Raw genomic sequence first — 6000 nt, forward strand, 5'->3', positions numbered from 1 at the left:
CAACTGTCATGGTCAGCAGCAGGTCAGCATTTCTGTGCTGCTCCACTGACAGAAATCCCATTATGTGACTGGTTAGAATACACATTTACCTCAGGAAAACAGAAATCTCCGCAGAACACACAAAGTATTATTCACCTTATTAGCTTCCCAGGTGACTTTTCACTGTCAGTTCTGAGACACCTGCAACTTCACCCAGCCACTCTGCTTCTCCGTTTTCCTTTGCTCTTTATAGCTGAGCAGTCATTATCATAGTCTTGGATTATTTATTTATTCCCATTACCTCAGAAGCATGAAAATAATGTTTCCATTTTATACTGTGCTTTAATCTGTGAATGGGAGAAACAAAAAATATTTTTCATGTTTGTAACACCAAGATTTCCAGAATTAGGTAACACCTGAGCCAGATGGATCTCTAGTCCATTTTTTGCAGGCACGGGGACACATTTCAAATGGTTAGGTCTCACAGTTTTCTGTTGTCAAATTAGGTGTTTACCTTACAATACCATTATCAGTCATGCTTCTTCAGCTAATCCAGTTAAGTGGGTATTTTTTAGTATTCCAAGGAAAAAGCCAACACGCATGCTCTCTCACCCGAGGTCAGCACTCCCCCTACATAACACTGCCCTCCCAACTTCCCTGCCAGTTTCGGGGACACAGCATATCACCACGATAGTTTTGGGACTTACCCAAAAGCCCATGTAAAAGGAAAGCCTCACCCAGCAGGTCTTTCTTCTGCTAGTATTTCCCTCTCACCTCAAGTGGCCAAGGGCAGGGTCTCAAAATATCTCAACATTTGTATTGTTACATTAAGTAAGACTAAAGCAAGAGTAAAGCTTACTCTAGAAAGTTAATTGTACTTCCTGCCATCCAGCACTGGTGACTGATTTAACTCTTTGTAACAGCATAAGAATAGGAGATGAGCACCTTGTTTATGCAACCAGGCTTTTTCCACATTCTTCACGAACAGATTAGTATTTGCTCCTACATCCTTAAGTCGAGAATTACCATATAGCAAATATAAAAATGGCATAAGAAAGCATGAAATAGAACAGAGGGTGATATGTAATAAGGCTAAGTCTTTATGGGACAGTTCAATGTTTGTTTGGTATTTTTCTTTTGATTTCTTGGATTTTCCTCTTTAAAAAAATTTTAGATCATCTTTTACGTGTTTGTTGCAGTCCTTCAGAAAGCTGGAGAAGTATCAAAAACATTTGATCCAGAAGAACATCATAAGACCAGCACAGAATCTGTCCTCTGTCCCACTCATCGATATTGTGTCAGTTCTCCCAAGCACACAGTAAGTTGGAACTGGCCTCAGATATGTGAACTCTAATTTTAATTACATTATTATTTGTTCCTAAAGGCTTTTGTACCTGCACAAAGTTAATCTGAACCAAGGTAAGATGTGAATTTAAAGCACAAAATTTACTTCAGAATAACTCTCCATGAACAGACAAGCCATGGTCAGAAGCCAAAATGGAGTTCTGCAGCTCAAAATAAAAGCCCAATACCAAAGAGCATTTGTGAGATGAATATCAAATGTGGGGTATCACAAAGAAAAGAAAAACTCATGGTATTTCACTGTGAGGTAGGGCCAACAAGCCATAGACATCTCCCCTTCTAGTATTGTATACATCAAACTAACTGTACTTCATATTTGTAGAAAAAGAATCTTGCAGTTGCTACGTATGTTCTTTTTGTTTACAAAGAATAATTTTTATCTGAATCCTCAAAAGTACTTCTGATTTGATTCTAAATTGCCAGACAGCTGTCTGCTAAATTTTCCTCCAAAGCTGCCTGTGCTAGGGTAGGGTGTGCTAACACCTACAGTTAATGACTAAGAAAAACAGCCCTTCTGTGATTCACTGCAGAGGGGGAGGCAGGGAAGAGGATGAAAAAGCAACAAGTCTAAATGCCACTGATGATGATGAATAACTATTACAGATTTTTTTTAAAAAAAAAAAAGCTTAGAGACAGTCCCTGAAGTGAGGCAGGAAGACTTAAGAAACAGGCAAACACAGTTATGCTCCACACGGGGCATCTAGAACGCTGACTGCACTGACTACACAACAAGGCTCTCAAACAAGCTATTGCCTGCTACGTCCTCTGCTTCTACTGGGACATGGTCCCCCACATCTCCTGTCTCAAGTGTCAAAGGAGCTTGGAAAAGCTTTATTCACCCTCCCACAGCATGCTGGGATCAAGACAACATGAAGTTGGCCACTTGTCCCATATTGTATATTCCAGATAGACTGACCTCAGTGGGAAAACTGCCTATATCTCTTCCTTCTCTATCACCTCCAGGAAACCATATGCAAAGTGAGGGCTGGTTTCTACTCTGAGGAAAGAAACTATAGCTTGCATAGATCTGCATCCCCTTCCCAAATCCAGAAAAGTCCCATAGCTGTAGAAGAGCCAATTACAAAACTGACTATGTCTTGAAAAATGAAGAGTAACCAATTTATACCAGACACAAGTCAAAGTAAACTTTTTTCCCCCTCCTCTGTCCATGTTCAGTATTGCTGTACCTTACTGCAGGTGTTTGCAGTGCCTGGATTACTCGTGTCTCCTGTACTTGTCACCTGAAGGAAGTAAACACACAGTAGCCAGTGACGTGCACAAGTTAGCCCTGTGTAGGATTTCACTGGCTTGCCAGTTGGCATATCTGTTCTAGCAGCTCTCCTCGTACCTGAGGCCAACAAACTTCCAAGTAACATTTGCTAACACATTTTTTTTTTCTTATTTTATATATGTTGTTGGAAACTTTGTAGTCACTAAAAAAAAAGTGTTCCTTGGGAAAGAGAGTTCTTAATCATCTCACCAACAGGATTTTACTTCCATGCCAGGCAACAGGGGCCAGGAGCTAGAAACTTCAGCCCTGCCCACATAACTTTAGCTCCCAACCCCTGGTTCATCTCAGATTGGTCCACATATAATATTTTGCCTCTGCACAATAGGCTGAAACCTTAATGCTGAACCTTCACACTAGACCCTTGATCCCCCATTCAAGAGCATCAAAGCTCTTTGGATTATCCATCTCCCAAATGACAGCAAGCAGCATGAAACATTATTGCTTGAAACACCTGAATTCTCTCTGGTTCACATAGTCATCACTAAAGCCTTGCTTCTCCACAAAGCCCAGCATGTTCTTTGTCACAGTGTTCACATTACAGCATGTTCTTCAAAAGTACTTCCCACTTAAAAACGAAAGACGACTTTACAGAGCTATTATGCTGCCCAGTGAAGAAGAGCTGAAACTATTTAAATCATTGCTGTTGTAGATAAATATATCTCCCAGGTCTACTCTCCAAATAGTTTGGCATCAGTTTTGTTGCCAGTTCTTTTGTTCCCACCACTTCTATTCTTTGCACCCAATGCAGAGCTCCACAAAGCAACTCGAGCTACCCTGACGGCTGTAAATAGCACACTTCTCCCTGCCTGTCAGCTACTCACTAAAATATGGCTAGTGTAGTTTGGTGTTGGGCCATGCCAGGAATAAAGAAGAGTGACAGGGTAGCTCTTATACTTCACCGTACAGAATCTTAATATGGGTATGCACAAAACATACAGCAAGGGAGTAATCATTCCTCTCGTCTCTCTCTCTCCCCAAACGGGAGTTCTAGGAAGCACATAGAATATAACAGACTGAGGCTTTAAAGGCCTTATGTTAAAGAGCAATCCAAGCCTCACTGAGAGACTGATACTTGCTTCAACCTCCCTATTCATGCAAAGATACCACCCATTAAAAGTAAATTTCATCATATGTGTATCCAGGTAGCATAAGCAACTGCTTGCAGGAAGAGAAGTTTAATAATAGTTTAAAAGTAATTAGATGGAAAAAAACCACTACTCCCCCCACCATTCTCTCCCTCCCCACCCCCCCAAAAAAAGCCCAGCACTAGCACAAGGCTATGTGTTGTAGCTCCACCATTAGAGCAACAATTTCAGACTGAGAAATTGCTCCAGTAACCCTAATAGACCACATCTCCTACATGCCACTTTAGGGGGAAAAAGAAAAAAAAGTATTTAAGAGTTGAAAGTTATAGAAAAGATTATACTTTCACAGTATAAGCAAATAAATACCATTATGGCCAATTTAAATCTCATAACCTTACTACATTAAATCACATAAATCCCTCATAACGAGAGAAGTATAGATCTAAATATCAACAAAGTCTACTGCACCTTAAACTCAATCAAATAGATTATTCTACCTGAAGGTGCAGGATTAAAAAAAAAAAAAAAAAAACAAAAAACCAAAAACCAAGCACCACAGAACCAACCAAACACACCACCACCAAGACACATATACTTGGAAATTCATTTCATTTCAGTAACTGCAAAAAAATCCCTCTCCAGCAGAAAAGGGCACAGAAGCTTCTAAAGCTTTCTTTCAGTTAATCTAAAGTAACGCGTTCCTTCCAGAAAGGAAATCTGCTTATGCAGGAAGTTCCTCAAACTTTGCTCTACAGCCTCTGCTTTTCTAGCATGAAGAAAACAGCAAGCATAACAACATTTCGCATTTCAGCTTTCTCTTAAATCACACAGGACTAGCCAAATGAAAGTTTATTGTAACACCAAGCATCTGGGGCAGGACATAAAGAGCACGACAAATCCCACATGACAAGCAAATTTCAGACCATTATTAGTAGCAGTAGAATGGCCCACTTCAGTAATTACTATGTAGGCTCTTAACAGTTTGATTTTGCTTCTCACTTTAAGATACCTCCACTGCATGCTAGGATAACATGCTAAGAAGAAATCAAAGTGTGAGCATAGTGGCAGCAGCAAAGTGTAAAAAATGCGATGCAGACTGATGGTAGGGACTTGTATGGAAATTGCTCTATCACTCCAGAAGGTTTTTATCACCTCTAACAACTAAGTTGTACTTCAAAACACAAATCCAACTTACTGTAATCCTCTCGAGGTTAAAACCTTGGAGAACTCCCAAACACTTTTGCTCAGAGAAGCTGGCGCAATAGATTTCCAAGGACTTTTCCTGCACAAAGCCAGTCAAGACTGCCTGAGAAAGGAGTCACAGACACAAATCAGGAGACTTCAGTGCTAACTGGAAAATTACAGTCAGAAAGAAAGGGAGAGACATATAGGGTACACACACACAGCAAAACAGTCCCCAACGCTAATTAGAAAGGAAAAAGGTGTAAGATGAGTTGGAGTACCACCTACTGCTACTACTTAGAGAAGTACCACCGAAAAGGCAAACCTCCAAGGTTGTGCCCTTCGAAAGCACATTCTCCTCCAGGTCTGTTCCTATAACCCGTGGTCCTGCTGGGGAGAAGGAACAACCCGCGTTATGCGGCAGCCTGTCAATGAATCACAAGAGGCGCACGCAGGAAGGCAAGGGAACAAACGCTTCCCATGCATTTTTTAAACCACTTATCTCAAAACACCTATGAAAACAGACATTATCTGAAGCCAGGGGGATACGGCTTCTGATTCAGTAACAGACCGCTACACACGTGCGACTACTCCTTCCCTCCAACCCAGCAAACCAGCCGTGAGGTAACACTCCCATCCAGCTTAATTTAACGGGATGTGTTTGCTCCTGAAGGACATGAAGATGCACAGCTGTTCTGCATGGCGACAGCCATGGCAGAGTTCATCACACCAGTGACGCTCATTTAGGAGTCTTGCAAGGGGATTTGAGAGCAAAGCACCGGTTGTTGCCTGGTGACTCACGACCATCCAAATCACTGTTTTTCGGCCCAGAAACGTGACTGAGCTTAAAATACACCTTATGTACGCCAAAGCCCTGTTCTTCTCCAGACGACACCCCACTTCCCTCACATCTGTTGCCAGCATTCAAGAAGCAGGACAGATCGAGCTAACTTTCGCCCCCCGTGCCTGGGAAGGGCACCAGTTCCCCAGGCGGAGCCACGGCCGCAAGCCACCTCACACGCCCTTTCCTGCCCTCAAGGAAGGCGGGGGGCACAGGAGGCAACCGGCGGAGGCCGGGAGCCCCCCACTCCTCCGGCCCCG

The 6000-nt window shown here is 42.2% G+C and overlaps 1 protein-coding gene across 2 annotated transcripts in view; it reads right to left on the reverse strand.

The window, feature by feature from the left end:
• Positions 1 to 5013, reverse strand: part of SRBD1 (S1 RNA binding domain 1) — a 132854-nt gene extending 127841 nt beyond the window's left edge. Inside the window, exon 1 of one of the 2 annotated variants that reach the window (XM_035891267.1) lies at positions 4913 to 5013. The gene's annotated coding sequence lies outside the window, so the exon portion shown is untranslated. Of the gene's footprint in view, positions 1 to 135; positions 302 to 4912 lie in introns of those variants that run through there. The other variant, XM_009635668.2, reaches the window with a different exon arrangement.
• Between the last annotated feature and the right edge of the window lie 987 nt (positions 5014 to 6000).

Source organism: Egretta garzetta, unplaced genomic scaffold (genome assembly GCF_000687185.1).
Source record: "Egretta garzetta isolate BGI_Z169 unplaced genomic scaffold, ASM68718v1 scaffold123, whole genome shotgun sequence".
NCBI classification, from domain to species: Eukaryota; Metazoa; Chordata; class Aves; order Pelecaniformes; family Ardeidae; genus Egretta; species Egretta garzetta.